This window comes from Brachycentrus maculatus, unplaced genomic scaffold, assembly GCF_059751285.1.
Source record: "Brachycentrus maculatus isolate JH-2025_06_01 unplaced genomic scaffold, ASM5975128v1 h1tg000493l, whole genome shotgun sequence".
NCBI lineage: Eukaryota > Metazoa > Arthropoda > Insecta > Trichoptera > Brachycentridae > Brachycentrus > Brachycentrus maculatus.
This window is the reverse complement of record NW_028281240.1, coordinates 273,106-299,276: the sequence shown is the minus strand read 5'-3', so window position 1 is coordinate 299,276 and position 26,171 is coordinate 273,106. Positions and strand designations below refer to the sequence as shown.

General features: G+C 29.9%; 1 protein-coding gene across 5 annotated transcripts in view; it reads right to left on the bottom strand.

Moving 5' to 3' along the window:
• The window catches only part of LOC148302006 (agrin-like), a 241,554-nt gene that overhangs the window by 120,206 nt on the left and 95,177 nt on the right, over positions 1 to 26,171 (bottom strand). The gene's annotated exons all lie outside the window — the stretch shown is intronic.

Below are 26,171 nucleotides of genomic sequence, written 5' to 3'. Positions count from 1 at the left end.
TTAACAGGTAAGAAAATAATGCAAGGGTGAGATAAGCATTATCGATGAAATTTAGTAAGGTGTGTCGAGATGGTTTGGACATGTGATAGTACAACAAAAATCAGAAGAAGACCGAGGAAAACTTGGCAGGGTCAAGTATTTCAAATACTTGAAACTGGTATAGTTAAGAGGGAAAATCGGTGGGTATGTATAAAGAGATGCATGATTGTGGAAAAGGCAAAGATTGTTTGCAAAGACAGATTGGTGTGGCGTTCTTTTCTCTCTGCCCATCTCTGCGTGATGTTGTTTTTTTTTGGAGTCTAGAGATCTTGCATCCCTTTTGTCACTGCGACCATATTAGGTATATTGTGACCTCCCCCTATATCACAGCTCATTCCCTAGACCTACTTGTGTCATGTAACTCACGACCTGTCTTGGTGGTAGGAGTTTCACCTTCTCGGAGTCCAGTAGTGGTCCTCTAAGGATGTGACTTCGTTAGCGAGCGAGTGCGTCACAATTAAAGAGAATGTGGATTGACGGTGATGTTGAGTTAGTAATAAATATATTTTTTACCAACACTAATAGATATTTTTCATTTTTCTTATCTACATAGATATAACGTTCATGATTATAACCCAGATGTGCAGGTATGTATGTATATGTCGGGACGCAGAATCAATTATACAATATCGGGGAAGCTTTTAGCGTAAATAGATTAATCTGTTTGCTACATACAAACCGAACCCCGTGGCCAGTTATGGCCTTTAAATGCTCATTGGATAAAGTAATCTGGGAACCCATTAAAAAGATAAAAAAGGTCATCAATTACTGAATTGTCACCAGGGGTAGGGATACATATTTCCCCCTTTTCCGCGACCGAAGGCCGGTCAGGCAAATTTTTATATCAAAACGTAGTGTGTGGGTTTTTGGAATGATTTCGGTGTATGTTAACGTTACAATGTTATTTTTTTCAACGTGATAATATAATTTAATCAATAAATAAAATTTATACACAGAACGATTAAAACTTTTAAATAAAATTATCCATAAAGTGAACAATCTGCATAGTAACAACATTTTGAGTGTGTCCAAATACTTGTTCACAAATCTGGATTATCTCCATTTTAGGATTATTATAAATCCTATAATGGACTTAGCTAAGACAAAATATCTGTTAATATATTTTTGATAGGTAAGAAAATAATACAATGCTGAGATAAGCATTATCGATAAAATTAAGAAAGGTGTGTAGAGATGGTTCGGACATGTAGAACGAATGAATGAAGAAAGAACGGTAAAACAAATTTATGAAGAGAATTCAATTGGAAAAAGGAGCAAAGAAAGACCGAGAAAAACTTGGCATGATCAGGTATGCCAAGTTCCTACTTGAAAGCGGTCAGGTTAGGAGTCGAAATAATCGGCGGGTATGTATGAGGAGATGCGTGAACGTGGAAGAGGCGAAGAATGTTTGAAAAGACAGAGTGGTGTGGTATTCTATTCTCTCTGCCTACCCCTTTGGAGAAGCAGCGTGATGGTTAGTTAGTTACAGATTTTTTTCCGATTTTTAACATAATATCATCACGATCTAACAGCTCTTAGTCAAAGTATCTGGTATCACGAAACCATAGCAACAGTGATTATATTCCTCACTGCGATTTGTCGGGATCATACAAAAGGTATTCATAATAATATTATGTTTCTGTTCTCGTCTTTAACTAGCAAACTTGTTATAAATGACGAACATTGAGCTACAGAACCGCGACCAGAGTGGTGAAAATTAAATTTGGGTAGGGTCATTCAATATGGCAGGGATTAGACCCTAAGATGATCATCTCGTCGTCATATTCACAGACAGTGTGCTACTAGCCTCTCATTATAATAATTCGGAGCTTTTCAAAGAAGAAGAGATAACTAGAGTATTGATTAAAAATTAAACACATAACCGTCTCTGATGACTTTTCAGAAACGCCTGAAATATTACTATAAGTTTATCATTGGAATCCTAACTGACCATCAAATCACCCTTTTTAGGTTTGCTTCATTTCTCCTCCCTCTTATTTGTTTTTTATTTTTTTAATGTAATACAATTAGATAAAAATACCCTAAGTTGTTTCGTTTGCTAGACATTTCTACTATTAACATATCTTTATACTAGTTACGTTATTCTTCTTGAATAAAGAATCTAAGCTCTTGTGTTTGGAGAGAGATTTAAACTCATTGTTTATATGTACATATTTATGATTGATATAATATTATTTTCCTCTGTATTATTTATTTTGTGTGTGCTTTTAAATTAACATGTACAAACGGTATTATATTTAATGATTTTTTTTTGGAATTTAAATATCTTCTATTTTTCTTCATATCTGATAATGCTTTTATTCGTATTGCCTTCCTCGTTTTCATAAATAAAGAGATCTTTAAAAAAAACGTGTTATAATCATTTATTTATTCATATTGCAATCAATTGATTGTAACGTTTTTTATCGTTTTTTGCCGTTTTATTACAAACAGCTGAAATTCTATCTTTATTTGGTTGAAAGATATTGCTTCTTAGCAACTGGTCCTCTTATGTGCATAAACACATTTCTGTACAAGAATTATAAAAAAAAACTTTAGAATATTGGCACTTAATTTTAACTTTCAAGTTGATTTCAAGCTCTGGTAAGAGTAACGGATAAACCTAAAATTTCATTTAATTTATCTTTGGTACAAAAAGCCCTTTTCACCCCCATCAGTACTTAAACTTTTACATTTCGATCACTCCTTTCAACAACGTCATAAATCAAAATACTTGATTTTTTAAGAGAACGTTTTCAATGTTTAAAAATATAAAAAAATGTATTAAAAATAAATATCAAGCCACTTATTGAACTTTTTACTGTGAAACAGATCTTTTCAGTAAAACCTGAAGGTTTTTTCTCCGTTTAAAAAATATTTAGTAGATTAAAAAAAATAATTAAATAATACCTTTTCTTCAAAATGCAAAAACAACACTTTCTGCCCTGTAGTGGGTAAATATAGAGTTGAAAATATGCCTCTTTTGCTGGGATATAGTACATTTTCTGGGCATTCCGAAAACATGCACAACCAAAAATTGTCGATTTTTTTATTTATGTCGTTCTTGAAAGGAGTGAGCGATTTGTTAAATCGGACTGTGGTCCCCTGGTTAGTATCTCAGACTCTAGTCTAAGTTTATAGGTTCGACCGACTCTACTTACTTAATTTCTATTAGGCCTCTAAAAAAACAAGAAGTATGAAATCAAAATTTTTGTTTAAGAAAAAAAACACGGTTTTATAAAATGTTCAAGTGTTAAAATAAGGCACCGCGTTGTATTAACCAGCAATCGAAACATTATTTAGTGTCGCGTCAAAATTGAAACAAAGTGTTTCTTTAATTTCAAAACATATTTATTATGACAGGAAACGAGTTTTTTTGAAAGACAGGCTTTTGACTGCAATGGCAGCGCCATCGGTTGAACGTTGCAGCAAAACACATTTTTTAAATAAATTTTCAATGATATCACTACTCCGCAAGCATTGTTTAATGAAACATTAGAAATGTGTGCTTTATATTTGATTTCTTTTCCATTTAACCAGACAGAGCTACAGTAACACATGGCCGGATACAGCTAGTTATTTGAATATATTTTATATTATTATTGATGAGTACATAATAAACAAATAAGAAATGAGTATAAACGTATGTCTATTTTAATATTTCATCAAAAATTTTATATTTTATTTGTCCCTATATATTTTTGACAATCATAAAATTTATTAAATTTGTATTATTGCATGTGAGAAATAAAAATAAAATAAAAGAAAGACGAGTAGACAAGAATTTAATATCATCAATAGACATTTTGACACAATAATAAACAAACCCCCCTGTTTTCGAGGTGTCGAATCATCCCCTGTGTAAGAATTTAAGAGTGATTATGAATAAGAGAGCAAGTCCGTCATTATCCAACCCTTGTGAACCGCTACCCTCAAGATAATATCTCTGGATGTTATTAGGAGCGCAGCAACGAGCCAAGGGATGGAATATTTTTGTTCAGGAAATCACTATAGTTAAACTTAACGAAGGTATCCGTAGTATGTATGACAAAATGGTCTCAGTTTGAGAATTTACATAGTTGGAGGTATTATCTTAGTAATGATAAGGCAAATGCATAGTTTTGGGGACATTTATTATACTAACTAAATATATTACTATTTTAATTTAAGCTTATAATGTTGAAACTTTCAAGTAAATTAAAACAGTTCACATAAATTTCGAGATGTACCTAATATCTACCATTTTCATGTTAAATCTGACCACTTATTATGCACTGGTTGTAATTTTAGTATTTTTTTTTCCATATTTTTCACCTGTAACCAAACCATTTATAAAAAAATGCAAATATTACGTCTAAAGGCTTTTTTTTTAAAGACAACATTTTGAGTTTGTCCAAATACATACCCTCCACTTTATTATTACGGTGTATTTTTATTAATATTTTTGACATACATAAGTGAAAATATCCAGACTTCCATATTCTTCTTCATCTATGTTGAGATGTCGGAATTGTAAAAAAAAACACGTTTAAGTGGAGAAACCCAGACTTTAAACAAGTATTTGAGCACACTCAAAATGCTGTATATAAAATAATCTGTCCAAATTATAAGCCACATAAAAAAAATTGAATCATGTTTTCAGGCGTTGGCCACATTAAAAAAATTATCCGGTTAGGATTATGTTCATATCTAAATAAAGTTATCTGATAAATAAAATCTTTCTTGATCCAAAAAAAATGGCTCTAGAAAACTCACACGTACAGTGTTATGAGATTAATGATATATGTAGGAGTTCCAAAAATTTGAGTAATGTGATTGTCAATCAATAGTGAATAATGCACTATTTAAAGTGATATTTGATGAGATGTTAAAAAATAATTTTAAATGATCATTCAACCAGCCTATAACAGGTCATAAGCCATGTAAATACCCAGACATCTATAAATATTCTTCTTCATCCATGTCGAGATGTCAAAAACCTAAAGATTGTTATAGGTACTCTTTAAAAGCTTTCGAAATATCAATAAAACTGAAATATTTACCGACACATTTCAATGATATGAATTTTTCGTAAGAATAGTATTATTTATTATTTATAAAGTAATTTGGATACAACCAATTTATTTCGAGGTACATTACATTTGTATATCTGAATAAAGCTTATCTTTTTTCAAACTACAAAAACCATTTTACTTAGCACGTCTGAATCAATTATTGGTTAGTATTTATTTAAGGACTATTGTAACTGTAGACGTATATTACTATCAATTATTTATGAGACACTTAAATACTGTCAGGTTTTGTTTTCTCAGTATGTTATTACAAACGCGTGTACGTATATAATTACCTACATATTTCAAGGCTTCTTTCAAGAGCCATGAAAAAAATGGATCGAAAATAATGTGTTTATCATCGCACAAATATTTAAAAAATAAATGTAAATCAAACATTTGTGGTATTTACCTATTTGGCAAATAAAACCCTATCAGCAAAAGCAAAATTGGCAGTACACACGCAGTCCTGGTTCCAGCTGCAATAAGACAGATTGGTGTAGCGATCTTTTCTCTATGCCTAGCCCTGCGGGGAAGCGGCATTATGGTAAGTTAGAGCTCACTTGAAATAAAATAAATAATTTCTTTTTTAAAGTGTATAAATCAATTTGTATATTAAAGTGTTTATAGGAATATAGGATTATTAAAAATGAGTTATCATTTTTGTTAGCAAATGCTGGATTCCCCTCAAGACTACTAATAAGATTTTCATATTAATTAACATAAAAAGATAACATAAGGATGTTTAATCTTTTTGAAGTGTTCTTGTCTAATTATTTACAATGTACAACGTAAAATACAATGTAATTTATATTCATTTAAAAAAAATGAGTGCCAGCATTATTGAAACGTAATAAATCAAACACAATATTTTTGTATCATTTTAAGTGGAATCTTTGTTCGGTATTACAAAACATTTTAATAATAATGAACCATTAACTTTCCACTCCCGGTGATATATATTTACATTTATTGACAGTCTGATGATGTCGGTAACGACGAAACCCGGTCGCTGGTCAAATAAAAAAGTGGAAAAGCTAAAAATATTGGTTTTAATCTAATAATAAATTAAATATGTATTTACTACAACTCGACTTTTAAAATGCGAATATCAATATAAAATATAATATAAACGAGGTCAGATTTTTCGTATTCTTCCGTAATATAATTATGTATTACAAAAAAGCATTAAAATATAAAGTTCTTCAGTTGCAGCGGTGAAAATAAAAAATAAATTTATGAAAAAATCGCGGATTAAATCACCATTACCCAAATGTTTTTCAGTGTGTGTGAGCGTGCCATGCTTTGCGTATACGCGCATATCGTAGCGTGTTTACTGCGCCAGTAGTGCGTAGATCGTCTTACGCGGCGGTCATGTCGCTACGCCAGCTATTGCGGCTACTTGGGATGCATTTTTTTTATCGTTTCAGATACTTACCAGAGCTAAAATTACAAAACTGTTTCATCTCAACTTTAACTATGGTCAATAAAAGTAACATTTAGGAATATTCACATTTTTCCCGTTTTGTAACTATATTTTTATATGGTGTACAAAATACATATTTGTTGCCTACTTTCAAAATCCGCCAGATCCATGTAAATCGATTTAAAAAAAATGCGAAATTCTCCGGGTAGCATTTATGTTTAAAAGATTTGTCTATCTTTAGAAAAAATATTATGAAATAGAGAATTTTAACATTTAAATTTTTTTTCAGTATTAAAAAAAATACAAGAGACACAAACCAATAATGACGTCATTTTAATTTTTGACCTGTCCCCGCTCTCTGATTGGCCGATATGGGTCAGAAGGCAAGTTCCATGAATATAGCGGAATTTAAAATACAACGCTGTTTTTAACTATAATATAAATATTTTATACAATAAAACCCACAATTGGCACTGCGATAGAGTATTTATTTTAAAATTTATAAAATTAGATCTGGCGGGTTTTGAAAGTAGGCGACACATATCACCGTTGCATGTGGAGGTAAGGGAAAGGTTAAGAATCGAAAAATATGAATCCAAATAATATTAAAGTATATTTCACAATTAAAATGTTCTTTCGGTAGAATCATTAAATATTATACGTAACCGATCCGACCTATAAAGCATTATGTAATATCAAATTTGCAAAAAATACCATGAATCCATTAAATGTAATAGCAACATAAATTCTCTCGACGCGCTTTACCTAAGTCTGCTGGGACTTCACCGAAAATGGACTGAGGAAAAAGAAATAAAATGGTGGTGAAACGTTTTTCTGCAGTGCGTTAAGAATCACTGGATTGACATGATAACGCTTTCAAATACTCTACAATACATGTTGATTCCATTATATCTTTTATCATATTTTTTTTCCAAATAAACTGAATCTTTTAATTTATAATTTTATCCAAATATTCTGCTAAAAACTGAAGAAAAAAATCCACATAAGATAAAGTTTAAAGGTTGTGAAAGTCTTTTCAAAAAATATTTTTGCTGTTTACGTTTTTAAAAATCTTCCAATCATTAAATTAATACAAAAAATGGTGGGTTTAGAAAACTTACGTAATTAATTGTTAATAAAAAAATACAATACTTTAAATCAGAACTAGATATTTTATATTTAACAGTTGTAAAATATTTATTATTGCACATTATATATGCCTAGTCACGCGTAGTTGTGGCTTAGTCGGGTTAAATCAAAATGAAATAAAATATAAAGCACACCTTATAATATATTGAATTTCTCAATGCTTGTGGAGAAATGAATATACGCATTAAAAATCTATAAAGTATCAATACAATCGAAAACATCATAAATGATAAGTGACAGCTGTCCAGAAATACGCTGTTAACAGATGGCACTGTCATTGCAGTTAAAAATCTGTCAAAAATATGATTTATCCTGTTATATATTATGCCATGTCATGTTAATATGTAACTCTTTTTTTTTAATGAAATGACCTATAAATGTTTTGAGGCAATCGTTGAATAATTTTAGAAGATTTAAAATTTTGAACAAATGTGAGTTCAATTTTGTATGTAGGTGAATTAAATGCATTCAATAAAACATAAACAAAGTACTGAAGTTTATAAAATAGAACGAAGAATGTTTAATATTTTAATACGGAAAATGGAGATAAATTTTGATCGTTCACTCAGCTATGACTCACCCTTCATAAAATTAAAATAGAGTAATAATATCTCTCTACAGTATCTTCTGACCATTTTTGTTTAGTGAAATATCTCACCAATAAGGCGTTTTTCCCCATGTAAGTAAAAAAATATCGGGTGGAATTCTTGGAATACGAGAGTAACATTATTTAATTATTTTATTATCATTAGCTATTCTAACTTCCAGTCGAAAATAGGCAGTCCATGGAGTATCGAATTTCGACCGTTCACTCGGTTTATTCTTCATTCAACCAAGAAAGGACTTTCAGAGGTTCGGCACTTTAGCATAACAGCCTAATTAAGGCACTGAGAAAAAGAGACGCTAACCATTACCCATTACAAGAAAATGGTACTCCCTCGAGTGCTCATAACGTCGACCTAGAAATGAAACGTGGCACATTCATTTAAGAGCATTCATTTATTTAAGAGCAAATATTTTTTGAAATAAACTTTTTTCATGTTTATTTTACACAATAATGCATAAGTTTATCATATTAACCATACAGATATTAAAGGTATCTCAACTATTTCTCATTAATTCATTTTTTCTTTCGTGTGCATAACAATTTTGATCATATTTCACATAAAACATATAAATCTTAAGTTATTCCATACAAACACACACATACACATTCAAATACACATACGTAAACATGCATACGTGCTTGTATATGGACAGGTAGATAACATAAAAAGATAATTACTAGATAAAAAATAATAAGTGGACATAACCGATAATTACACTAGAAGTAATATTTTCCTTTTAAAGGTACGAAGTATAGATAGTAATATTTTCCTTTTAAAGAGACTTTTAAAGTTAGAAATAAATAAAATTTTCCTTTTGGAGTTTCCTTTCCGATGGAAACAGGGTCGATTTGCAACAACTTTAGTTCCTCTTAATATAAAATAATACATGAAATAAAACAATATTGTTTCACAAATGTTGCTAATGCTAACCCAAATAAAAAAAGGTCTTAAGAAAACACATTTTTTCCTCTTACAGAAAAAATTCACCTGTTATGTAAAAACGCGTCCGTTTTTTAATGCAACATTGAGTCGAAATTTCAAAACAATTGATGAAACGGACATTTACATTTGTTTTTACAAAAATGACTTTCTTAAAGATCACCAAAATGGAGTTATGTGACACACATCCTGTACTATGGCTGATAAGCTGCCCTTTTCAAACTTTGGTGGCGGTAAAAACACCCCCGCTACTGTCCGATGATTTGAATAGAGAATACTTGTAATAAAGATTTCTTCCTCTTTGAAAGAGGAATTTATGAAATTGGTTCCTCGGAAAAACGAGATTTAATCAGAGGTTGTGTTTTGGAGATGTTTTTTTATAAAATACTTATTTTCTTCTTAAGGAGACGAAATTGATTTTGGGTCATGATTTTTTTTAAACATTTTCCTTTTTTGAGTGCTGATGATATTCTATAGGAAATAACGCATGATTTTTTAGTACTTGGTTGTTTCTCAAATCCAGTCATAAAATATAAGAATTGGAAATTACGATTTTATAAAGAAAAGAAAAATCTATAAATATTTTTTTTAGTGAACCGATAAAATTCTTGAAATACTTTATCAAAAATTATCCTGTTAAATGTTTTAATAAAATATATATATATGTATATATATATATATATATATATATATATATATATATATATATATATATATATATATATATATATATATATATATATATATATATGTATATATATATATATATATATATATATATATATATATATATATATATATATATATATATATATATATATATATATATATATATCATTATTTAAATATATGTTTATACATATATGAATATTTAATAACGAGTATGCTACATTTATTTAAAAACTCATGCTTAAAACGGATTATATTTGACGATAAATGCATTAGTTAATTAATTAATTCGGTAGTCAGTTAGTGGTAATATCAATCTGTTTCAAATATAAATTTCACTTTTTAAATACCACTATTTCTTACTCGCATCTACTGTGAAATGTGTTTCAATACTTCCCGCACCTTGATTGAGAATTGATTACGCAATCATTTTAAGGTAATATGTTTCCATTTTTAATATAAATCTCGAGTAAATACCACTTTTTCTGAAAATTTCTTGTAACACGTGTTTGGTGAAATCCGTATCATTTTCATAAGGTGGTGTTTGAAAACGTAGCAAAATACATCAAAATATGTGTCGATTTTAAGAATAAATGGTATTAACCAAGTGAATTTATTATTCAAAATGGATAAATAAATGGATGAAAATTAAAATGTATTCACGTTTGAACTTTTTTAATCATTGGAATCTGTAAGCTAACGCTTTGCAAAGCCCGAATTGATCTCCGAGCCTCTTAATACTTTGCTCCGGGTACGTTTTGGGTTTCACCCGTTTCTTTAAACGCAAACCGACCCTAAAAAGTGGATAGTGTTCCCGATAACACCGACGTACGAGGAACAAACAAGAGCCGAGATGAGAGATAATGAAAGCCATTAAGTTGGGAAGACAGAAACGCTTAAGGGAAGAAAGGGAAGAGCGCCTACAATGTACAAAGGACACATTTTCCAGCAATATTACCTATTTATTCAGGCACAAGAGAAGCCATATGGTGTATTAAAACATGTATACTTTATGTGGGAATCACTCTAACTACGAGCGTTTTGATAAATGGTACCATCTTTCTTTTCGGGTGTTTATGCTATTCAAACATTCAAAAAACATTTTTTAAATTTATTTGACGCAAATCATTTGGAAAATAAGGAGAGATACTTTAATATCAAATATTTTTTGCCCCACTTGAATTTAAAAATTGAAGTCAATCTTTACATTGTATTATAAAATGAAATGATGTAGGGACTGGAAATTAGCTCGCATATGTGTATTGCCGTTATTATACATAAAAAACTACAATAAATATTTTTCCATAAGATAAATATAAACATAACTCATGTATCTTATTTTTTTCTTCTATGAAATACAAATGAACAAAGATAAATAAATGATTTTTATAATGAAATAAATATGAACAAACCACAAGTAAAAGTTTATTCTATGAAATATTCTCATACTATTTTTTCAGTATAGCCTCCATCGTATGTCTATACTTATACACTTTTTGAAATCGATGGCCCCAAACAATGCAAATTTTAATAAATAATTAAGAAACAGAATAATTATTTTCCATCATCTAGCGAACACAAGGCGAGACTTATAAATTTCAAATGAAACCGGTTTTCCGATACAATTTTCAATCGAGCATTTATACCGAGAGGGAATAAACAGCGAAGGATAAAGCCAATTTCCATAGATAGCGACCCCTTATCTTCAACCGACAAGAAACACGGTAAAAAGGACACTTAGCAAAATGAAGCATTCAAAACCTCTCGCACATGTTCTTGTTATATTTATCAATTTGACCATTTTGACGATTGTTCGTCTATTTTTGTAATCCTTTATATGATGGGGATGATAAATAGAGAAAGCAGGATTAAGCGCCCCAGAGGAATTACAAGATGGTCGAAAATGTATTACGCGTGTCGATGAATATCTATTATATTAAAATCTTTTGAAATACAGCTTGATCGCATTTGGTACTCAGCATCACTTAACTGAAAAGAAATAATAATTGTTCATTTAAAAACAGCCCATTAGCTAGGTGATCTTTTTGTAACATTAGGCACAAACAAGCCAAAATTGAAATATTAAATTTAATACTATAAAAAAACTTTATTCAATATAATTTAATTATTTAATTTATATTCATTTATTAAAAAAATAATTAATTTTTTTAAAGTATACTCGTACAACATACAAATTTTACCGATGCGTAAGTACACCATACTATAATATGTATGTAAAACCTAGAAATTTTATTAATCTTATACTTTCGTAACGATTCACTGTTTTTACTTTATATTCCGTTTATTTACGGTGTTATTTAGTATAAAAGTTATACTGTTTATTCAAACTCTGACATATATATTGTACAAACTGGCTAAAAAAGTAAGTAAAAAATATATATATACCTACATACATATATTGATCTCTTGATTCGGGCTCGTGTATTATCGTAAAACATTAATTTTAATGATTGTTGAATTGTATATTCATAATTCCTCAATGGGCTTTGTCACAGTTGGATTAACACATACATACATTTACGTACCATATTACAAAAAAACGCAGTAATATGATATACATTGTTGTTAAAAAGGACTCTAATATGAAATAAAAATATTCAATTATAAAAACTGGGTAACACGATTTGAAAAAAACATTGTAGCATTAACAAAAATAGTATAAATGTTGAATCGGTGATTTAATGTAGTAATTACTACAAAATGCATTAATGCGAAATTGTACTGCCTGCGTTTGTCATACTCGTAGGTGCATTTAAAGTAATGAGACTAATTAAATTAAGTACTAATTAAATTAAGCAGTAATTATTTTTTTATAAAAAATCACGATATCGATATATGTTATATTATTTGATACTGGGTGTACCCAGCCACGCTTTCTCTTTGGTATGACTCAGAGATGGTGCTTCCATTGCATAAAAAAAAATACGTTTTTTGATTGTCATAGGTAAAAAACCTGCACCTGAACAAGCGGGTATTCGAATGAAATATTGCATCAAAATGTATGCATACAAATAATGTGTTGGGTTGTGGTCCCGTGGCTAGTGTCAAGGACTCTTAAGTCAGAGTTTCACGGTTCGAATCCACTCAACAACATTTTGATACATTTCTAATAATGAGCCGCTTTGGCTCACAGAAATATTATGAAATAGAAATATTTGTGTAAATAATATTTAAAAATAATATTTAAAACATAAATATTTCTCTTCGAAAAAAAAACAATCGATACATTTCATTTATACATAGGCATTTTTCTTTAAATTGATTATTTTTAATAACGTTTGTTCAAAAATTGCAATTGAATTTTTAATTTCTAATTGATTGTAAAACAGTATTTTAAATCAGTAGATTATATCTCATAAGTATATACATATATCATAATATAAGTGCCTAATGTTCGTGTAAATGCGTTGTGAAGAAAAAACTACGTCTAGAAATTGGAAACGGATTAAATGATATTTTTCAAGAAATTTAACCACCTTATAGGATATTGTTCGTAAAGCGAAATTTAAATTTTTGGGCTCTGAAACTTTCAGCGTTCGGGTTTACGAGATTAGGGAAACCTTATTCGATTACGTTATCTCAATCATCAGCAGGGGTTGATGATCATAAAGTCAATCGAGTCTTCATTGTTCGGGCCATTATGATACCATCTTCTCTTCAAGGAGGTACGAAGACGAGGAGCTGTTCTGCCTAGTAATTGGAATGCTTTTGGATCGGATTTTAAAGATACCAAATTTAATATCGACGCTCCATCGAAAATCGATAGTTTACTATTTACATTGGCCTTTGAGAAAAAATGAAGAAATTACATCAAAATCGTTTGAATTAAAATATTAATATTTAAAAAAAATCCAACCAATTTTTTTATATCGATATTAAATTTAATATCGACGCACTCTAGATAATCGATAGTTGATAAACATATTTACTTAAGCGTTTGAGCCACAATAAAGAAATTTTATAAAAATAGTTTGTATTGAGATATTTAACATAAAAAAATATTAATGTATATTTTTTTCTTTCTTATTTTAAATCTTTTGCATTTCACGACATTATAATATAAATATAAGTACAAAAAATATATAAATACAAAAAAGATCTCACAAAGGTAAGGCCTGTCTGTAGGTATACATTATATGTATTTTAGGTCATAGTAAAGGGCACTGGCAAGAATTCAATAGATATTATAACAAATAAAATTAGATTAAAATAAGATTAGATTTAAAAATGATGTCAATATTTTGTTATCGATACCAAATTCAATATCTACGCTCTATCGATAATCGATAGTTTATTATTAACTTTGGCTTTTGAGAAATAATGAAGACATTTTATCAAAATCGTTTGGATTTAGATATGTAACATATGAAAGAATATTTTATTGTTTTTATCATGATATCAATAATTCCCCTTCAATATGTTTCCTGTCATGTCAGTTTTTATCACTGAGTTTGAAGTTGAAAGATATCATTTTTACGAGTATTATTTTAGTAAAAGGGTAGAGGATTTTATTAAGCACGTGAATTATTATCCTAAATCATAATATCACAATCTGAATGTGGGATACGTACTACAGTATGCAAATGTACGTGAGTTCTCTTCATGGAAAGATTAATAAAATACATATCTCCGATATATCATGATGTCAAACCAAGGCTAGAAGCATCATATCTTTCTATCAGGAATATATGTCTTATTCACAAAAAGCATGTAGTTTTCCTTTTAGAAATATTAAAACGTGTATTTTTGCAGAATAACAAGTGGTGTTACAATGTACTTAAAATGTTTTTGCACATTACTTTGGTAACATCTTGTTCGAGCTTTTGTATTTCCATCACGTAAATTTTTCTTCTCACGAAGAACTTAAGATTTATTTTCAACGAGTAAGGGACATTTACAATCTCACTCCTGAAAATACCTTGACATGTTCCCTTTAAAAAAACGGTGTCTGAGTACACATTTACATTCTTTCATCCTCATATTCTAGAGTGGAGTGAGCACGTATGTCCATAAATCAAGGCTAGTACTTAATATTCTTAAATGAGAGTATATCATTCCATACCAATCATTACTTACGAATCAAAAAGTAAGGTTAAATAAACAAATGGAAACATTTGTCTTAGCATATTACTAAAGTTTTATTTTACTGTATATTTTAGTTTATTATTTAAAAAATATGTATCTAGCATTTACATAGTGGTAAAAAAACTTATATAAAATGTATAAGTTTTTTTACCACTATATATATAAAATATCATGTTCTTATCTTTAAAATAAATATTACTAATTAATTGTGCATTTTAAAAAATAAACATAATAATTACTTGTTGTCTAAACCGAAAAATTTTTCCAAAAGGAAATAAATATATAATGAAATAACTGGTAAAATTAAAAAAACAAAAACACCTTAATTTTAGATTCAATAGTTTTACAAAGATTGTTTTATTGACAATTTATTTTGAAATAATTTTCACGACGAGAAATTATTACATTTTGACATCTCAACATAGATGAAGAAAAACATGGAAGTCTGAGTATTTACTGGCTGGTTACTATAACTTGCGTATGAGAGGTTAATACCCAGACGTTTATGTTTTCCTTCATCTTTGTCGAGATGTATATATGTAAAAATAATCCTACGTGAAGAAACCTAGATTTGTGAACAAGGATTTGGACAAACTCAAAATGTTGTGAAAATGTATTATTTTACGTACCTACAGGTACGTGTAAGTACTATTATAAGTTGTAGTTTGAATCAAGACGCGGGTCTTATATGGTATATCAAACTTGGTTCCGTGTATCGCCGCCCAAATAGGGCTAATAATGAGAGAGAGTCAATAGAGTGTTACGCGGGCATTCACATAAATTTAGGTGAGGTCTCATTGTTCTCCAGGGAGAACCCTAACGGTCGGACCGGGAAACTGTTCGGGGCTGGAACCATCCCCTATCGGGTGTAAAATAATCAAGTGTACTGGTGTCTACCACTATTGATTGCGTTCTCTATCAAGCTAATTAAGTAGTGCTATGCACGGAATACTGGTGTTATAGTTGAGATATTATAATTAACAAAAAACGTGTTGGGCTTATTTAGGTTAATGTGATACTCTCTATATCAAATGATGGTAAGTATGATGATTGTACTGAATAATTTACTAAATGGATGAATCCAATCACAAATCATGAGCTTAATTAAGCATATCTGACATTGCATCTAGTTTGGAAACAGTCGAATATATTTTTAAAGTTGAACAAAACAAGGCAGTGAGGTTCAACATAACGTTGGAGAAATGAGAAGGATGGAAACTACATAAAAGCGCACGTAAATCTTATGTTCTCAAATTTGAGTACAAATATTTTGTAAAATAAATCACAAAATATCTTTGACAAAATTGTTTTAATAGTGATGTACATAATTAAAACAAAAATAAAAAATCAGAAAACGTTTAATAAAGTTTAAGGTTATGATTTATGACATACTTCGTCATACATATCGCTCACTCCTTTCAACAACGTCATATATGAAAAAATCGTAAATTTTCAGTTGCGTCTGTTTTTGAATCTCAGCAAAAGTGGCATATTTTTACTTAATTTACTTAATTATGAAGAAAAGGTATTGTTTAATTATTTTTTTAAACATACTTAATATTTTTAAAATGGAGAGAAAGCCTTCAGGTTTTACTAAGAAAGATCTGTTGCACGGTAAAAAGTTCAATAAGTGGCTTGATATTTATTTTTAATATATTTCATTATGTTTTTAAACTTTAAAAACGATCTCCTGAAAAATCAAGTTCATATCCATATCGTGCATTACTTATCATTAACGTTATGTAATTACACTTAAAAACGTATCATTAATTAATTATAACTTTGTCCCTAATAATATATTTTGAAACTTGAGTGTGATTAGTTCGTCAAATGAGTAATATTATCGTAGGACGTAAATGTAAAAGCTAATAATTAGGTAAAGAATCAATTACATTATGATATGGGATATCAATGTAACATATAAGTAAGTTAATATAGGTGAAATTATTAAATGTAATACATTAATTCGGGAAATACGTGCGTACATGATTTTTTTTAGTATTTACACAAAAAAATACAATTTACATTGTACAATTGGCCTATGAATTTTCGTTATATTTATTAACGTTTGTAAGATTGGTTTGTTAAAAGTATGAAAATTGTGATTGATTGTAAAAATAATATAAAATACTAATTACAAATAAGATAAATAATATTGGAGTTTCAGAATTGGATCATATAAATAGAACTTCCAAGAATTTGAGTAGTTTGTTTGTCAATCATGGGTAAAATTGATGAATGTTACACGTGTGTAAAGTGCTCACTTAAACCAGTCTATGCCGGTTGTCAGCCCCATAAATGGCCAGACTTTCATATTCTTCTTCATCTTTGATGATATGTCAAAAAATGAAAGTATTATACAAGTATATGTATAATACTTTCATCATTCTGTCCGCCTCCGTAGTGTAATGGTCAGCACGTTCGGCTACCGTTCTGGAGGACCCGGGTTCGATTCCCAGGGGGGGGTAAGAATAAATATGAGTGATTTTTTCACTATAATATTTATTCAATATTACCCTGGACTGGTATTTGAAGCGGAGGGCTGATCACCTTTCCTTCATGTGTAAACGATCAAGATAACACTGCGTTTATATGACGCAGTGCCCTATGCACCATTGGGGTGCGGATAAGGGTTTTATTATTATTATAATTATATGTACATCTGCATATAAACAGTAGAGCACAATTTTGGCACAGTTCTCCTCTACCCCCAAGGTACCCGTTAACCTCGTAGTTTACGCGACCTAAATAGGAACTACAAGATGGGTACATACACATATGTGGACATACAAATATACATATGCTATATTATGTGAACCCAAATATAATAAATGTGTCTATTTGCGTATACCATAAAAGCTATACAGGATGTTGTATATGTCTATTCTATGGATTGACGTGGGTAAAATATTTTTCATATGATGAAAAGCTTTTTATTGTGTCAGAACGATGGATTAAATTTCGTTTCGTATTTTATTAAAAAAAACCTTTCTACAAAAGTCAAAAGCAGCTTATTTTAAGTTTAACATACCATAATATTTTATATTGAAATGATTTTTTCCTAAATTTGTGTATGATGTACCTACATATATACAATATGATACCTGTTACTACAAAAAGTTTATTTTCTAGCGGCTTTTAAAAACAAATCACGTGAATCAGAAAATTGCATATTATTCACAAATATATTTAAACTTAATTCGTGTTTAATTATTCTTATAACGCAACATGATTTTATTTAATTTTAAATTTCTTACACGCAATGTACGTATGTATATTTGCGGACTCATCGCATTAAAACAATGTTTAGCGATAAACGAAAAATAGACTTGTAATAACGATGACCTTTTAAACCTTATCCTTCCTTATAACCCTTATCCGCACCCAATGGTGCATAGGCCACTGCATCGTATTGACGCAGTGTTATATTAATTGCTATTTACATGAAGGCAAGGTGACCACTCCTGCGCTTCCTGTACCTTATGGGGCTGTATTAAATTAGTGAACAGAAAGTTCTTGCGCACATATACGGTAAAATTAACATGAACTATGATGAATTCTATTAAAAGCTACCAAATTATAACTACGTATGAACTTGTTAAATCTCTTAAGATTATAACATAAATTAACTATTATTTTCATAATTTTTTTATTCCCCTGTATAAAAAAGGGTAGGAAAACGGGGTGTTTAAGCGCAATAGGACAATGAAAGCTGAAATATTCTTTCAGAACCTGTTTAAATAACCCTTTGGGGACCACATTGAATTGGAGGATAAAACATAGATTTAGGTACCACGAAATATTAATTAAATATTCAAATGTCGGGTTTTCACTAAAGCAACTTTAAATAAAAAATACATGTTTATTTATTTACCTATTTGAATGCCTTAAAAGCTTTTATAAATTTATATTCTAGGTACATATATATTACACGTGAAACTGTAAGAAATAATTAATTATTTATAATATGAACAGAGTAGACATGCTTTATCTTAGAAATGTTGTCAAATATATTGTGCACTTACGTAAAAGAAGAATGGTGTACATATGCACCAATGACGTTTACGCATATGTTCAAAAGTCTAAAATATGAAATATTTTTATTACTATTAAATAAAAGTATTATACCATTATTTACGGTGAGTACTGAATGATTTGTTTGATGAATATCTAAGTTACTATTATAAAAATACAATTGATGATTTTTGTTGGGTTCATTACAGCGTATTTTGTATAAGTATGTCCAAAAAAGTGACGTCAAAGTAAGCGTATTTTTGAGCATTTTATATGATGAGAGATTGTGGCATTGTCGAACGATTGAAATGTTTACTTTCAGATGCATTTTAGATACCTAGTACCACAAAAAAATTAATGGTTTATAATGGGTATAATCAGGGGCGTGTATTCCATAAAGGGAGAAAAGCAGTGTCTATCCCAACTCACTTGCGTAACTTATAAAAACGCAACCAGTACCTACCTAAACTTATTAAGTAGTACCTAGCTTACCTTACTACCTACCTCTACTGCCTACCCAAATTAATTATCTGTGCACACCACTGGGTATTATATTTGGGTGGCTCATTTATGATACCGCCAAAAATCATAGTGACACTTTGATCAAGCATTTGAAATGTTCGTAAATTAAACAGGAGTATTTTTATAAAGAAACACGAAAATGACTCTGCTAATTCGTTCACTTAAGAATATTTCTACCAAAATTTTCACACGTTTTACGTAATTGAGATTGCAAACTTTCCATTTATTGAGATTACTCACACTACTACAGTGATCTTCACTACTTCCTGATCCACGTTTACTTTTAAAAATGTGTCTTACATATAGCTCACTCCTTTCAACAACGTCGTAAATCAAAAATCGACAATTTTCAGTTGTGCACGTTTTTGGAATGCCCAGAAAATGTACTATACCCCAGCAAAAGTGGCATATTTTCAACTTTATATTTACCCGCTACAGGGCATATGGTTGCATTTTGAAGGAAAGATATTGTTTAATTATTTTTTTAAACACACTTAATATTTTTAAAATGGAGAGAAAGCCTTCAGGTTTTGTGAAGTGGCTTGATATTTATTTTTAATGCATTTTATTATGTGTTTAAACTTTGAAAACGGTCTTCTGAAAAATCTTTTTCTCCTGATAAAAGTTTTTTACTATATGACGTTGTTGAAAGGAGCGATCGATATATCTGCTACTTTTTGCACTTTCCATATTCCAGCTTTCCAAATTATGCTCGACTTTTTCTTTATTCTTGACTTTCTTTCTACTGCAAATATTTCCTCTTTTTTTCACATTACACACACTCATATTATTATATTGTAATACTACTCGTCCATCAGGGAGGCAATATGATGTGCTCGATAGCAGGATGGCTCTAACAATGCGCTATTGTTACTAACTGGTGAATGATTCGATCTCTACGGACATATTCTGATTGGCGTTCACTGATAAACCGAACATATCAAATATAACGCATTTGTATTATTGATGGAATCGTGAAAGCGTTAATAATAAAGAAAATATTTGCTAATTTAAATACTGCATTTTTCTTGAAAAATCACTGAAAAGACCTTCATTTTTTCATAAACATAAAAAAATTATAAAGGTGAGATTCATTAGTTAAAAAATATTTATTAACAGAAAGAGCTTTTGTATATTTAAATATTTTATAAATGTACATGATTGATTCATACGTTTTACTTCATTTATTCTTTTAAACATTGGATTATTCAAATAATGAAGGTAGATGCAAAGTTTCAAGTTAAGATACCTATAATATATAGTAATATATCATTTGTATGGCAAATGAAACGGAGTCTTATAAAATAAATAATATAGAACCAAATCCAGATTTATATTTTGAAATGTCATTAAAAAGTTCAATAATTTTTGATAAGAATTATAAAAGGAGAATCAATATTATCAAAACTACTCGAATTATTTGAAAATATTTATATTATATAATCCGAGTAAGTCAATGATTCAATTATGTTAAACGAAGTCGAATAAAGTGGCATAAAAACGTGAAAATTGATGCATTTAGAACAAGTCTCGCATCTCGAAAGCCACTTATGATGTGCATATTTGATGCAACCAAATGCAGCCGTGTACGTAGGCAAAAGAGGACTTTGCGCATTGTTCGGAGCATGTGACTTAAAATTACATTTAAATTTGTAATTTCAAACCTTTAAATTTGCCAGTTAAACATAACGCGGTTGAATATTTAAATGGTCCTTCGTATTTCCTTTGGGTAAAGTTATACAATACTTCAACAGTAAATTAAATTTCACGAATCACATAATGGACATATTCTACTCACTCTTTTAATTTAAAAACATTTAAATAACTCCATCTTATCACATTTGAAATCAAGTTATGAACATCAAGTCTTGAAAAATTACAAATGAATAATTGAAAAGATAAAGAACAGTTCTTTAATGTGGTATGGACATGTGAAGCGAATGGATAGCGGTAGAATGACTTAGAATGTTTATGTGGCAAATGTGAGCGGAAGAATAGAACGAGGGCGGTCGAAAGATCAATCAGAACAAATCAAAAATCTGCGTAATCGGAAGGTATGTTTGACTATATGTATGGATGTGATGGAAGCGAGGAGTATGTCAGGACAGAAGAGTGTGGTGTTCCATCTTCTCTGCCTACCCTAGCGGGGAAACGGCGTGATGGTAGTAGTACAAAATAAATATTTTTCCAAAATTCTTCAGCCTCGCTATTTATTTAATAATGACTCTAATACGTTTACGAAAAGATTTCTATTATTTTTTGACATCTCATCAAAGATGAAGAAGAATATGGAAGTCTGGCCATTTACGGGGCTGACGACCGTCATAGGCTGGTTTAAGTGATCACTTTACACACGTGTAACACTCACCAATTCTACGCATTATTGACAACCACACTACCTAAATTATTGGAAGTTCTATATATATGAACCAATTTAAAAACCTTGTTCTTGAATCTTTACAACTTCACTAGAGACATCTATTGGTGAGATAAAAAGAAGCTCTTTACTGAGCAGAAATTCTTATATTACTATGTGAGGAATCCTGGATTATGATCACATACATGAGAAACGCCACAAAATATCATTTTCATTTTTATTATTTTAGCTTATAATTTGACCAGTTAATTTAATTACAACATTTTGAGTGTGTTCAAATACTTGTACCCAAATCTGGATTATCTCCATTTATAGTAGTTATTTTTCATTTTATTTTTGACATATCATGAGATGTCAAAAAATAATATGAAAAATAATTCCTATAACTGGAGATAATCTAGATTTGTAAACAAGTATTTGGACACACTCAAAACGATGTAAAGAAAAGATTTCTAATCAAGATCATATGTCGTCGAGAACATGTCTTTAATGAAAACTTTTTATCTTCCACATTCTGTCATGTCCAGATCCGTAGGATAATGTAGATAAGGAAAATAATATTATTATCTACTGAAATTCAATCTGGCTCGTTTAGTGTTCAATTGGTAAGGGTGAGCCTTGGTTTATTCAATAAATTCAGCCTTCTAAGACGTTTTAGGTCAGAATATCCAGTGTAATAATTACCAAAAATTAATGAAATGACTCCGTGAAGATAAATAGTGTTAATCTGTATTTTAAGAAAAATACAATTTGGAAAAAGGTAATGTTTTAGGAAATAACTAGATTGAATGATTAATATGTTTTCATTGATTAATAAAACACGGTTATACCTACTTATAATCAATTATTGAAGCACTATATTTATAATTTTATATTAAATAACTGTGAATAACTTAAATTAAACCACAAGTTATTTATTTAAAACTGATTTCGAAATAATCGGATATTTACTCAAAACTAATTAAGACCTTACTCTCAATAAATTAATCGTCATCGCCATCTTACACATTATTAAAAAAAATTATTGGATTTCTTTTCGTTTTTTACCATACATATTAAACAAATATTTGAATTTTTTTACCTTGTTACCATTCAATAACTCTTTCCTTTTCAAAACTATATATGTTTTCAAATAAAATCTAATTCAAAACAAAAACGGTGTTATATGAAAAAAATCAATTACGTCAAATGTAAATGGGTTTAAACAAAAATATGTTGCGGTTTAACGATTGTGGGGCTTCAACATTCAAAATTGTATTTTTTACTAATATTGTAATTTCTAATGTTTATTTAAAAAATAAGATTATCAGTCCCTTGCTTTTTTAAAAACCAAGAAAAAAATTTATTTAACGAATAAGATTAAGTGATTTCTATAAGGAAAGGTAATAGAGGAGAGGTAGGAAAAAGGTGATAGCGGGAACGGGTAGATTATTTGGGGATGCAAATCTGTACTCACAAAACCTTGCAAAAGCTACCGCAAAGATATACGAGTAATATTATTACGAACACATTTTTTACTATATTCGTATTAATTTCTTTTATTATCCAATAAAAGCGGTTTGTAATGCAAGTATAGGCGACAAAAAATTTAAGTTTTTATGTTATTTTTTAACAAAGTTACACAGCATTATGATGACTTTCATTAAAAAATTATTTAAAATAATAAATTTAGATAAAAGTTAAAAAATACATCTAAGCAGAAATTATGCTGACTATCTTTTCTCCCAGTTTTAATCTCAGAACTTAAAGCCAGACAGGATGAATGAAGATGACGTCTCAAAAAGTTTCACTCGCTACACAACAAAGGTATGAATATCGTTAGCTTTGCAAACAAAACCTGCAAAAAGTGAACCCTTCCACTCGACAATAGGCCTGAGGACGCGGAGGAGGTTTTTGCTATCATCAGTGCTTTGTGTATTCCTTAGCGAGCTTTCTGTGAATCTCGAGAGCCTCCACTGATGACTGTCCTTTAGTAGAATCCGGAGGGTCTGATCAAAGACAAACGGCGATGCAAATGCATTCACGGGGACTCATTATGCTCTGAATAGCCATTCACTATTATTCCATAGCAGTTACAATGCAATCAAATGAACGAAAATTTAAAGGGATTTCAATTCATCTTGTTTGAATATTTACAAACAGGGAATTGATCATTAATAAAATTTCAATTTCCAAATAAAAATATATATTATTATTATCTTAACGAAGATGTAAATGAAAACACTTGATTTTTACCACTTGAGTTATATTTATTTTACCGACTATTTTCGGAAGCTACACACACTTCCATCTTCAGGTCTGAATAGTTTATATTCAGGCTTGAAAATGGAATCATCTGTAGCTTTCAAAACTAATCGTTAAAGTAGATAAAACTCAAGTGGTAAAACACACGTAATTCTATTTACAATTTTATCGTATCTTAACACAAAGTGAATGCCGAAACAATAAATAAAATATCTTAATATATTTAAATAAAGAAAAATATGGAAGTATGGTTATTTACAGAGCTTACAACCTGTCATAGGCTTGTTTCAGTAATCACTTTATACACGTATAACATTCACCATTCTACCCAGTTGTGAACTCAATCACAGAACGTCATACACATATGTTTGACTATCAAAATTTGAGTAGTATAGTTATTAATCATGGGTCAAATGTTGCGTGTGTGTGAAATAATCACTGAACCAGTCTTTGATAGGTCATTAGCCCTGTAAATACCCAGAATCCATAATGTCCTATCTTTGCTGAGGTGTCAAAAATGTAAAAAAACGGGATTTAAATTAATATCGAAGCACATTTTTTCATATGTAAAAATGAAACTAGCTATTTTAGAGCAAATTTGAAATGTTCTAGCGAAAAAAAGGTAAAACGTAATGTTTTCCGGTTCGGTATTCCGGTAACAATCCGATAGATAAGGCTTCCGCGCCGCGACGCAGCGTCGCGCGTCAGATGCCGCCGCTGCCGCCGACGGTAGGTACAGTGGAGCGCCGTATCGCCGGGCGTCCGTCGGCGTCGTGTTCAACGAGTTATCGTTATCTCTACCAGTTTGGCTAGCTTCAAGCACCACTGTCATCCTCTTTTTATAAACCGCTATTTAAAAACCTTCAGCGTTTAACAATGGCGGATATTATTCCACGTTCCCTCAACATCGGCCTATAGGTTTTTGTATTTTTTAAATTTCATTCAAAATTGTATGAGGGACGATAAAATACTTGGCAATAAATGTGCAAGATAAAAAATGGAAGTATTGTAAGTAATACTGATAGTAAATAGTGTTTTTTAAAACTCGCTTTCCAAAAATAAAAAATAAAAATCTTTCTGCTCTTAATATAATATTTACAATGAAATACTTGATTGCGCAGTATAAATATGACTTCCTTTATGGTAACTTATGTGGAGATTTGTCGAAAAGTTTTTAGCTACATTAAGGAAAATAACAATAAAATGATTATTTTTTTAGGTTAAGGGTCGGTCAATTTCGGGAAGCTAATATAAAATTAAGAAGACTCTGTCCTCAATTTTTTTTTCAATCTTATAAATTTACACCAAAAAAATATGCAAGTAAATTCAATATACAATATCAATTAACGTAAATGTATAATATCAGTAATAGAAAAAAAACCTTGTCCCTAAAACCTGTGTTTTTAAACACATACAAAGAATTTTAAATAGCAATATACCTTTATTTATGAAAGGATGGTGAAATATTTTTATAATGCAAATATTGCTATTTTTGAAAATTATACAAACATAACAAGATAAGATATATTAAATTATATGTAATTTTTTATCACATTCTTATTAATGGAGTGCCTTATGCGTTCAATGGTGCAAAGGACGCTGAATCGTATTGATGGAGAGTTATCTTAATCAAATCTTAGCAAAATGTTTTAAGGTCAACATATCCAATGTGAAAAAACTAGCGTAAATATGTAGGAAACGAATTTGTATGCCAAAACAATATTATTCAAGTATTTTTTTAAACCTATCCCGAAAAACCTTAGTTATTAAAATGGCTAGATGTTTGTGTCTATATATTCAGCCAAATAATATTGGTTAATAATCTTCCATAAGTTTTCATTTTATCCACATGTTCATTTCTACAAACAAATGAAACATAAGTGGTTAGTTGACAAGCCACTGTATTATTCAAAAAGACAAGTAAGAAATGCTAAATGATAAATAGAAGTCACTCCAAGCAGTTGGCATTTTCCATTCAGCATCATCCATCATATCAGAGCTACACTTTGCAGTTATTCATCATTTAT